The sequence below is a fragment of the Lampetra planeri genome, chromosome 16 (assembly GCF_965212315.1).
Source record: "Lampetra planeri chromosome 16, kcLamPlan1.2.h2, whole genome shotgun sequence".
Taxonomy (NCBI): Eukaryota; Metazoa; Chordata; class Hyperoartia; order Petromyzontiformes; family Petromyzontidae; genus Lampetra; species Lampetra planeri.
Window position 1 is genome coordinate 2,883,600 of NC_136122.1, and position 12,555 is coordinate 2,896,154.

A 12,555-nucleotide genomic window follows, 5' to 3' on the forward strand; every position below is an offset into this window, starting at 1 on the left:
AAAATGAGGAGCTGAGCAGTGTATTTTACGTCTGTACTTTCATCCAGTGCTAGTGAATATAATTCAAAGGAATCAGATTTTTTGCTTAGTTGACTGGCTATATTTTTATCAATCAGTTCCACACGGCGAGTCACAGTCCTGCGTGATAAACTGACTTTTTCAAATTTGCTTTTGATCTCCGGACACAAGATGTCTGCTGTCTGTACCATGTATTCTTTTACAAACTTGCCTTCGGAGAAAGTGGTTATGAGTGGTAATGTTGGTGAGAAGAAGTGTTTAAAGAAATTTTAAATCGAAGCGAAGAAGGAATTTATTGAAAAGTTTGTATAATTAATGATTTTTCAAACTTTAATGATGTTTTCTGTGCTTAAAACTCTTTAAAAAAACTGAGGTCTAGAACGGACTCGTGAAATTCGGAGAGAACTCGGAGTTAAGTTTCGTTTGTTATGTTGAATTACACAAAGTGCGCCTTCTAATGGAGATATGGGGGCATTACAGGAGGAAGGTGAAATTTAATTTAATAATAATATTTGGACAACTTCGGCGGGCCGGATTAAAAAGCCCAACGGGCCATATACGGCCCATGTCTGCGCTAAATAAATCAATTGTTAATTAGCCCTGTTGCAAGAGGTAAATTTGCCTCTTGCCTGTGAGCTGCTGGTGTCAAAAATTTTACTGTGTGTAACCCGTTTGTGATGTATAATATTTTTCCCACTCAAATTCGCAATGCAAAAAGAATAGCAATGCAAATTGCTACTCTGATTAGCACGGTTGGCTATGCGAAAGAAATTCAACATACATACATACAAACGAACTCGAGTCAATGTGAATTATCAAGACAATTTATTTACAGTTGGTAATACATAACATAGGTTTCATGAGTTAGATTGCGTCAGCTGCCCTTAAGGCCCGTCGTATCGACATCGTATGCATCCAAGAAACGAAGTGGAGTGGAGCAAAGGCGAGGGAGATTGGATAAGGATACAAACTGTTCTACAACGGTGAAAGAAACACCAAGAACTGCGTTGGAATCGCAGTCAGCCAAAATCTACGAGACAACGTCGTGGCCGTCCACCGTGTTTCCGACCGCCTCATGTCCATCGAAATCAACTCAAACGACCTACGCCTCCGGGTGGTATCTTGTTATGCGCCGCAGCCTGGCTACCCAGCAGATACCAAGGAGGAATTTTGGGAACAATTTGATGAACACATGCAATCGATAAACGGAGAAGAGCAGTTAGTAATTGGTGGAGACCTAAATGGACACGTTGGAAAAGCCCGGGATGGATACCCTCGAAACCATGGTGGCCAAGGATATGGTACCCGGAACGATGAGGGAAACCGAGCCCTGGACTTTGCGGAAGCCTATGATCTTGTTCTCGCCAACACCTTCTTCAAGAAGAGACCGTCCCATCTCATTACGTATGCCAGTGGTGGGAGATCAACTCAAATTGATTACTGGCTTGTCAAGCGGGATAGGCTGAAAACGGTGACAAACACTAAAGTCATACCATCGGACAACATCGCCCCACAACATCGCATCCTGGTCATGGACATGAAAATGGACATTGGCCAGCGACATCGCCCACCAACAACGGGACAGCAGCGAATTAAGTGGTGGCGGATGAAGGAATGCAAGGATCAGCTGAGAGTCGCCCTCAATCAGATTGACGTGAACACCAACCGACCAGCGAATGCGATTTGGGAAGATCTCGCCGGCCAACTGTGCACAGCAGCAATGGAAGCACTGGGGCTAACTAAGCCGGGAAAACGCTTCATTGACAAGCAAATATGGTGGTGGAACGAAGAAGTGCAGCTAGCAGTGAAAGAGAAGAAGCTAGCTTTCAAGAAGTGGCGCCAAACGCTCGCAGATCTGGATTACCAACACTGCAGAAACTAATTCTAGATTTGAAGCTTTCGTGACTGCAATGATTCATACTCTTAGGTTTTTTCGGTAAAGTCACGTAGGTAAAAAATTTAAATTAATAAAAGTAAAATAAAAGAAATTAAACAATTCACGACGTTTCGGAAGCAACACAAGTACTTGATACAGCTGTCGTGGCTGTGACGGTTCCACCTGAAGACGGAGGCTTGTGTTGCTTCCGAAACGTCGTGAATTTTTTAATTTGTTTTATTTTACTTTTATTAATTAAATTTTTTTACCTACGTGACTTTACCGAAAAAACCTAAGAGTACTACAGAAACTGCAAATCGGCAGCGAAGCGAGTAGTAGCAGCGGTGAAATTAGCTCAATACGACCAACTGTATGTCGAACTGGACACACAAGATGGTGCCAATAAGATCTATCGACTGGCAGAGGCGCGCCATCGTTCGACTCAGGATATTGGTCAGGTTAAATGCATAAAGGATGAGAATCACAGCGCTCTCAGAGACCCGCCTGCCATCCTTCAATGCTGGAGCGACTACTTCTCTGGAATCTGCAACCAGGAATTTCCCCACCCACCGATTATTAGCGCTGAACACGTCCTCGGTCCCGTTTTGCCTATCACCATCATCGAAGTGGAACAAGCTATCAAGATAATGAAGAATGGGAAAGCGACTGGCCCGTACGATATCCCTGCTGAGGCTTGGAAGATCCTTGGCAGGCAGGGTGCTGCCCTCCTTACCCAGCTCTTCAGCACCATCACGAGCACCGGTGAGGTCCCAGAAGCCTGGTCGACCAGCACGACGGTTCCAATTTGGAAGGGTAAAGGGGACGTGGCAGAATGCTCGAATTACAGGTCAATCCGGCTCCTGTGTCATGCGATGAAGATCTTTGAGCGAGTTTTGGACACGAGGATTAGAAACATCATCACCCTATCACCCAACCAATGCGGCTTCGTTAAAGGATGTGGCACTACGGACGCCATATTCGCGGCGAGGCTCCTGCTGGAGAGGCACAGAGAGAAGAACCAAGCTGTGCACGTGTCGTTCCTCGACCTTGAAAAGGCATTTGACAGGGTCCCCCACGACCTCATCTGGCACTCGCTTCGATCCCATGGAGTCCCTGAAACCTACGTGCATTGGGTGCAACTCTTATACAAGAACGTCACCAGTGCAGTCAGGTGTGCAGTGGGCATATCACCGCCATTTCCCATCAGCGTTGGAGTGCACCAAGGATCGGCCCTGTCACCACTCCTGTTTATCCTGTGCATGGACACGATCACTGCCGACCTGCACACGCCCCTGCCATGGTCAATTCTCTATGCGGATGACGTCCTCCTCTCAGATGAAGAGAGAGGAGATGTGGAAAGACAATCGCGCCTGTGGAAGGAACGTTTGGACGAAAACGGGATGAGGTTCAACATCAAAAAGACGGAGTATATGGAGTGTGGCCCCCAAACCGACGGCACCATCAGCATTGACGGAGAAGATCTGAAGAAAGTGACGGACTTTAAGTACCTGGGCTCCAGCATCAGCTCAGATGGAAGCATCACGACTGATGTGAGGTCACGAGTCAATGCGGCATGGATGAAGTGGAGGCAAGTCACCAGAGTCCTCTGTGATCGGAAAATGCCGGATAGGCTGAAGGGAAAAATTTACAAGACCATCGTCCGACCGGTGGCACTCTATGGATCCGAGTGCTGGCCAGCCACAACTGTACACGAACAAGCCCTCCATACCATGGAGATGAGGATGCTCAGATGGAGCCTTGGACTGACTCGATGGGATCGTGTAATGAACGAAGACGTTCGGAAGCAACTTGGTGTGGCCCCCATTGCGGACAAGATGCTTCAGGCAAGGCTTTGGTGGTACAACCATGTGATGCGAAGTGAAGAGTCATCAGTGGCCAAGACTGCCATGCGTATTGAGCCAGAGGGCCGCCGTCCACGCGGACGTCCGAAGAAGCGATGGATGGATCGAATAAAGGAAGACATGAAGACGGTCAACGCATCCCCCGAAGATGCCCTGGACCGAGCCAAATGGAGAAGACAATGCCGAAAAGAGGACCCTGTGCCACAGCGGGAACAACGCTAGGAAGAAGAAGATTGCGTAAATATAAATGTGTCGTGGAACACGCCACAACCTGACACGGTAAGGTTTGTCAAGTAAACAGAACATGCCAATTCATTACTAGTACAGCACACCGGTGTGTTGGAGAGCAAATCAACAACATTTACAATCTGAATACGCCGTTTAGCCAGTAATTACAAATAGCTTCGTCAGGCGACAGCCAGATTTGTGTATAAATCCTCCTGTTTCATTCCTTAAAGAGGGATAGATGTGATGATGTCACTTGTGAGCTCTTGTGTGAAGGGGGAGGATTAATGTATGCATATGAATAACAATGGGGGTATCCATTGCCTGTTGGGTTATTTATATGTTAATCAACGTACATTATGCATGCACATTATTCTTGTACGTCCTGTCGTTTGAGTGCAATAAAATAACAGCACCTGGTATTGTCTGCATACAGTTGATCCCCATTTATGTATGCTGACCTGTATAGGCATGCATTTAAACAATTATTTGAAGATTCATTTCTGAGCAGCGCTAAGGCTGTAGCTATCCGAATGGTTAAGATTATTTGTATTTAACACGTAGGCTTTCGCGAACAATATTATTCATAAAAAAGGTTTTTGGGTTACATCGCGTTATTTATAAATGTGTCGTAACCCTCTACCAAAATTGAGTCACGTTGACAAAAGTCACATAGTTCACGACTATTTGTCTTTTGTCAACATGACATTTTTTACTGTTCGGCTGTGTCGGGTGGTGGAGGGTTACGACACATTTATAAATAACGCGATCTAACCCAAAAACCTTTATTATTAATTATTTGTATTTATCTCCATTTCGATAGATTCTCTAATTAGTCTTGGCCAGTAGTAACTAGTCTTGCACAGAACGTCAATGAGTGTCCTTGTTGGCATGCGTGTTCTGCCACTGCTGACAGTTGTATTTGGGAGTATTTCTTTGGTCTTCTTTTAGTCTCGTGCTGATCATTCTTCCTGTCTGCTCAACATAGCATTGGACACAAGTGCAATTAATCCGTTACACACCTTCTGTTAAATGCTTCGTTAATAAATCTTCAGTACCAGATATTAGTTTATGTATTTAATGTACCATGCCAAATCTGACTCGGATGTTTTGTTTTTCCAAAAATCTCACAAATTTTATCCATTACTCCCACAATGTACGGTATTTTGAATAGTTTTAATTAATAACACGAGTTGAAACTGACCAAGTAATTTAAACTACTAAAATACTGTACATCAACTAGCCAGATTTTTGGAATAACAAAACATCCGAATCAGAGTTGGCACAGTACAAAAAATACAAAAACTAATATCTGGTACTAAAGATGTATTACCGAATCTTGATTTGAAGTTTTCGTGACCGCAAGAATCAATATAGTCTTTGGTTGTTTCGGTAAAGTCACGTAGTTAGAAATAATATAAAATAAAACAAATCACGAAGTTTCGGGCGCAACACAAGCGTCCGTCATCAGGTGGGACAACCACAGCAAGAAAACATTTGCTGAAGTGGGCAAGAGAGCTTCCGTGGCAAGAGATTATATAGGTAAGAAAGGGGGGAGGAGAAAGGGGGGAAAGAGAGATAGAGAGAGGGGGGGGGCGCTGCGTGAGTGCTCGGGGGAGAAAGGATGTGAGGCCAGAGCGAGGGGGGGGGAGTGGGCAGGGCTGGAAGTGGGAGGCTGGGAAAGCTGGGAAAGCTGGGGATGCGGGGAGAAATTATCTCGGAAAATAGGCAAGTACCCGGCAGATAAACAGCCATAAAGAGTTAAGGTTTTACCTGGTTAATAACATCCTTCCAATGATTGCTCAATTTGTATCCATCTTCTCGATTGAAGTTATGTCTACGTTTATATATCTGAATGGCTTCATGAACTAACCTTTGATAGTAGCTGGAAGGTTTGCAGAGTACCTTGGTCTCGGAAAAAATATTATCATGCGAGCCCACAGCATTATAACAAAGGTCAGCCATGGCAGAGGTATTGGTTTTCTGCCGTGTTACAGATCTGCCTTGTGTTCGCGAACATGGTCCGAGAGATGTCGTTTTGTTTCCCCAATGTAACTGCTACCGCAAGTTTGTAAACTCCAGGATATTGCATGTCGGGAATGACATCCTTCACAGATGGGATTAGATCACAGATTTTGTGTACTGTATTGAATCGGACCTGGATCTTGTGTTTGTTTAAGATTTTCGAAATATTTTTGGTAACACCTGCTATGTATGGTAACGCGATGGTTTTGATCGGCTTCTCAGGGGGTTGTTTCTCCATGGTTGGAAAAACAGCTTTGGGAATAATTCGGTCCGAGTACCCATTCATCTTGAGGGCCTGGTGTATATTTGTTCAAATTATCAAGTTCAAGATGGAGTAGTCTTATCCTCTCTGAGATTAGAGAAAGGCTAGCTGTGAATAAGATTAGTTGGCGTTAGGAGAAGTGACAGAAGCAGATGTGAGTGTACGAGTATGGATGCCTGCAGTCACGAATCAAGATTGAACCACCTCTACGGGGAGGGTTTTCACACATCTGTTAGAGCTTTTAACAGACTACGAGACAAGGTGGCTCACATGATCGAGTATTTCACCTTTCTGAAGAGATGCTGCGACAACAAGGTAATACCGACCACATTTACACTGTGGTCGGTATTACCTTGTCACTACTCCTAACACCAAATGGATCTAATTCAGAGCTAGCCTTTCTTAAATCTCAGAGAGGATAAGACTACTCCGTCTTGAACTTGATAATTTAGACAAATGTCTCCTACAATCACACTTAACATTAACAGATTAAATGTCCGCATTTGATTGGAACCTTGTAGATAACATGACTGCTTCTTCTGTCGCAACAATGTCCTCCAAATGAAAGGTTAACCTTATTGCTAAATTCAATAACTTGTCAAAAAAGAAATCAGATCCACACATTAAAAAGCTAGATGTTAACAAGACTGTTATCAATCAGAGTAGCAGCACAATCTCCGATAGCCTAAAATCGGTACTAGCTAGAGGGATGAAATTTGCTGTCACCCCCAAACACATCCCAGTGGATTATAGAATTTCCCAGGTAGATGTAGCCCTCAAATGCTTGGGACACATCCCGACAGACGTGGCAAAATCTGAAATTGCCACCATCCTTAAAAATGCTAAGAAACCCATTAGTAACATCAGCAAAGACGAGCACTCTGAACTCGCCAAATTGAAAAAGAGAGATGAGATAGTCATCCTCTCAGCCGACAAGGGCAATGCTCCTGTCATCATGGATAAAACCACATACAACAACAAAATCCAGGACCTTCTTAATGATGGAAGTTACACCAAAATCAACAAAGATCCTACCAACCGCCTGGCTACAAAAACCAACAATATCATTACCAGTTCAACTCCTCTAATAGAGCCATTCAAACGGCTCTCCCTAAAACATTCTGCTACTAGACCACCCAGATTCTATGGTCTTCCAAAATTCCATAAAGAAGGTACTCCACTTCGGCCCATCGTTTCCACTATCAACTCCCCTACCTACAAACTGGCCCGTTATCCATCTGATACCTTGCTTCCATTCACGGACAAGACCACCTCAGCAGTACATAACTCAGCTCAATTGGGCTCTCTAATCAAGGGCATTTCACTGTCCCCAGATGAATTGCTCGTCAGCTTTGATGTAGTTTCTCTGTTCACCAAGGTTCCTGTACCAGACACCTTAGCAATAATTGAAGACTTAGTCCAACATGGACTGAATCCTGATGTACCTACTCTGGTTAGGCACTGCCTTACCAATACTTACTACACCTGGAATGGTACTTTCTACAAACAAAATGAAGGTTTCCCCTTATCACCAGTGATTGCAAATGTTTTCACGGAGAAATTTGAAACAGATGCCATCCAGACATCCACCCTACGTCCTTCATTGTGGACACTCTCGGTATTTGGCCTGCCAGCATTGAACCAATTTCTCAACCACATCAATTCCATACACCCATCCATCAAATTCACCATGGAAGCGGAGAAGGATGGTAAGCTACCATTCCTGGATGCTTTGTTTGAGAAGAGACTTGACGGCTCGTTGGGACACTGTCTACAGGAAAGCCACCCACACAGATTCCTATCTGAAACCTGATTCCCACCCCCATCCGGCACAGAATTCTCATCAAAACACTACACAATAAGGCCAACTGCATTTACGACCGACACCACCTAGCCAGTGAACTGGAACACGTACACCAGGCCCTCAAGATGAATGGCTACTCAGACCGCATTATTCGCAAAGCTGTTTCTCCAACCATGGTCAAACAACCCCCTGAGAAGCCGATCAAAACCATCACGTTACCATACATAGCAGGTGTTACCAAACAGATTTTCAATATATTAAACAAACACAAGATCCAAGTCCGATTCAATACAGTACACAAAATCAGTGATCTAATCCCATCTGTGAAGGATGTCATTCCTGACATGCAATATCCTGGAGTTTACAAATCTAGTTGTACCTGTGGTAGCAGTTACATTGGGGAAACGAAACGACATGTCTCGGACTGTGTTCGCGAACACAAGGCAGAACCAATACCTCTGCCGTGGCTGACCTTTGTTATAACGCTGTGGGCTCGCATGATATTGGTATTTCCGAGACCAAGGTACTCTGCAAACCTTCTGGCTACTATAAAACGTTTGTTCATGAAGCCATCCAGATATATAAACATAACTTCAACCGAGATGGATACAAATGGAGCACTCATTGGAAGGATGTTATTAACCAGGTAAAACCTTAACTGTGTATGGTGTTTCCATCATATCTGTCGGGTACTAGCCTATTTTTCCGAGTTAATTTCTCCCCGCATCCCCAGCTTTCCACTTCCAGCCCCGCCCACTTCCCCCCCCCCCACCTCATGTCCTCTCTCCCCCGAACGCTCACGCACCCCCCCCCCCTCTCTCTCTCCCCCTTTGCTGCTCCCCCTTTTCTTACCTATATAACCTCTTGCCACGGCAGCTCTCTCGCCCACTTCAGCAAATGTTTTCTTGCTGTGGTTGTCCCACCTGATGACGGACGCTTGTGTGGCGCCCGAAACTTCGTAATTTGTTTAATTTGATTTCTAACTACGTGACTTTACCGAAAGAACCAAAAGTATATGGATTCCTGCAGTCACGAAAGCTTCAAATCAAGATTCGTTAATACATCTTTAGTACCAGCTATTAGTTTTTGTATTTTATGTACTGTGCCAACTCTGATTCGGATGTTTTGTTTTTCCAAATATCTGGCTAGTTGATGTTCGGTATTTTAGTAGTAGTAGATATTTTTGGGAAAAAAAACATCCGAGTCCGATTTGGAATGGTACATAAAATACATAAACTAATATCTAGTACTGAAGATTTATTAACGAAGCATTCAACAGAAAGTTTGCAACGGATTAATTGCACTTGTGCCAAATGCTATATTGGGCAGACATGACGAATCATCAGCACGACCAAAAGAACACAAAATCAATATCAAATACTCCCAAATACAACTGTCAGCAGTGGCAGAATACGCATGCCAACAATGACACTCAAGTGATTATGATCATTTCGAAGGTCTGTGCAAAACTAGTTACTACCTGCCAAGACTAATTAAATAATCCATCGAAATTGAGAAAAATAATTGTAAACATTCCGATAGCTACAGGCTTAGTGCTGCTAAGAAGCGAATCATCAAATAATACATTGTTTAAATGCATGTCTAGAGGTCACCATACATAAATGGGGATTACCTGTACACAGACAATAACACGTACTCATTGATTGCTCGCAAACTACAGGCAGTTCAAGAACAATGTGCATGCATAATGTGCACACATAATGTATGTTGATAATTACCATATATATATATATATAACGCAGCTGGCAATGGATACCCATTAAAATGTATATGCATTCATTAATCCCCCCCACCCTTCGTACAAGAAGCACTCACAAGTGACGTCATCAACCAAAACAGGTGGTAGCTTCATGATGATGAAGCTAGTTGTAATAACTGGTGAAACGTCGTACTCAGATTGTAAATGTTGTGGATTTGCTCTCCAACACACTGGTGTGCTGTACTAGTAACAAATTGGCATGTTCTGTTTACATGATAAACCAATTGGCTTTGTCAGGTGGTGGCGGGTTTAACGACAGATTTATATTTACGTGATCTAACCCCAAAAAACCTATATTATGGATATTGGTCGCGAAAGCCTACAAATTAGTAATACATGCACTATCAAAAGAGGGGCTATCCCAAACATCCGTCCGGATTGGAGAGGTTTTCCTCTCATGAGGGTCCATGTTGACAAATAGTCCACAGAGGAGGATGAGGAGCGATCTCCCAGAGTTCCCCAGCGGAAGAACCGTGTTCACAGGAGGTGCCGAACCAGCAGCACGCTCAATCTCCCATCTCGCAGGCAGCGGGGTCGGGGTGGGGCGGACGCTCGTGCCTGCTTACCACGGTTGGCTGGCGCAAGGCGCAACGTTGATAAATCTGCGGAAGAAAAAAAGCGTCAAGCCGCAGAGTCCGTTGGTACCCCCCAGCAGCAGGAGGGGTACGGCGCGGGGGTGAGGCCGATAGAGGTCCCGTGTCCGTGCCTGGACGGGATGTGGCGTCGGGTGTGAACGGCGATGCTCTCGTGACCGTGCGTTCGTTTGTGTGTATGCGCGCGTGCGTCTCACCTGTGGCCGTCCTTATGCTGCACGAACCCCGGTGGCTGCTGATTCTCATACAATGGGGAAACATCTCCCTCCCGGGGCTGGGAGGCCTGTGAAGGAGACCGCCATAGACATTAACTCGTCGAGAACGCCCGAGGCAAACGAGCGATTCGCTCGCACATCCGAAACCCATGCTCTGGGCTTCACAGCGAACACCTTAACATGGCTGTCATTTCATGTGTGTGTACGCATATGTTGGTACTTGTACGTGTGTGTATGTACGTGCAGAGCAGTAGTGTAGCAGATAGGGCACTGCTCTACTAACCCGGTGACCCGACTTCTATGGCCGCTTATGGACAATACCAGTGACGATTATCTGAATGGGTCCTGGGGCTTCCCGAAGTCGACTGAGCCTCAAATAAGTACTTAGTGAAGTGTGTCAACATTGTCATTGGGAAGACAATGGCGGCCGAGCGTAGTGTTGGCCACCTACCCCCTTGTGTGCCACAATGACGGCCTTCATAGATGCTTGCTAACAGCACTTGCTCCAAAAGTCTTTTAGGCTCTGTAGGGGATCTTTGTCTTTTTTACAGTTCTGTATGTGTTTGCATATGCAAGTCACTCCCTACCGATTCATGGCCAAACTTCCAATCAGCTAGCCGTGGCTTGCAGGAAGTGCCCCGGTCAAGGTACAGCACACCACTTGCATCCACGACCGTGGTGTCCGGGTTCACGAGTTCCTGCAGTAGGGAGAATAGGAAATCAGCACGCGGTGAACATATGGACACGGGCCACTTGCCCAAGTGCCATTCGTCACGACGTCCCGGTGATAGTTTGCCTCTCGAGAAGAAACATTAACTCACACTCATCAACGATACTGTGGCCTTGAAATAAAAAAACATAAACATGCATATGTGTAATTGGCGAGATACAGAGTTATATTCACCATTTCGAGAGGTGGAGGGGCACAAGGGTCGTCCTTGAGGAGGCCATCATCATCTGTATCGATGGGCGTGGAGTCTGTTAACATCTCGGACTCAGACTGTGGCAGGTAGCCACTGCTGCCCCCGCTGCTGGCGCCACTGCTGCTGCCGCTGCTGCTGTTGCTTTTGCAGAAGCTGCTACCACAGCCGACGTACATGTCGATGCTGATGCTGGCGTGGCTCGTGTGCACACTGTTGCTGCTTCCCTCGAGGAGCAGCGCGTCCGCAGTGTGGACGGGGTGGAAGCTCATCGCCTCATCCACGAGCTCGATCAGCGCATCCCGGTCAATCTCTCGCCGGGCGGTTGTTCCTGCGACAAAAGGACCACCCCCCTCGTGACTCACGCGCACTCGCAGCGCCCGAGAAGGTGGCATCGCAGAACGACTTTCAAAACCGTTTGGACGAGAGCCTCTGTCCGCATTAAAGGCACTGCTTCAACATGTCTTACCTTTATCCCGACCCTGATGCCTGTTGTATATTGGGAAATTGCATGTCTCTCTCCCTGTGGTCACGTATATTTTTCTCACGGTCCTCCGGTTTTTCCCTCCACATTTAGAATCAACATCACGTGTTTAGCAACACCTTAGACTGGGCGAGTCTCTCATCGCGAGCTGAACTCAATCTCCTCACCTGGTCTCCTACCCTTGCCAGACAAGTCCATCGTGCGCCTCCATCTGCCGAGCGCCTTCTTGACATCTCCTTCCATGTTCTCCTTCTCCTCCTCCTTCCGCTCCTTGGCGGCATCGACCGCGGCGGCGTCCCGCCACAGCTCCTCCAGGACCTGGCGCGCCCTCATCTGGGTCTTGGCGAGCTTTCTCTGCGCCTTGAGGAGGGCTTTATCCGCCGCTGACCGACGTGACCCCTTCCCACAAAAAAGGCCCCAGCAGAACAGGCTGCTCTCCTCCTTCTCCGGCACGTCGTTGTCGGGCGACAGGTTGTAACGCGTCGCGGTCG